The following is a 261-nucleotide window of genomic DNA, read 5'->3' on the forward strand; positions in this document are numbered from 1 at the left end:
AGAGAGCATCCGTGCCCTGCTACCAAAGCCCGGTCGTCTTCGGGAATTCATCACTGTACATAGAGTCATCATCTTCTCATATCTGCCATCGTTATTATTTTCTCTTTTTTTTGTGTACGTGTGTGTTGCATCATCATTTCTACGGAATTTTTCGTTTTATTTTTTGGGGCGTCAAGTTGTTCCCCCAAATCGGCTCTTTGGGGTTGTCGATTCTGCCTTTGATGGAAAGTGAGAAGGCGACAAACCCGTTCGATTTCTTCC

This window comes from Penaeus monodon, chromosome 27 (genome assembly GCF_015228065.2).
Source record: "Penaeus monodon isolate SGIC_2016 chromosome 27, NSTDA_Pmon_1, whole genome shotgun sequence".
Lineage (NCBI taxonomy): Eukaryota > Metazoa > Arthropoda > Malacostraca > Decapoda > Penaeidae > Penaeus > Penaeus monodon.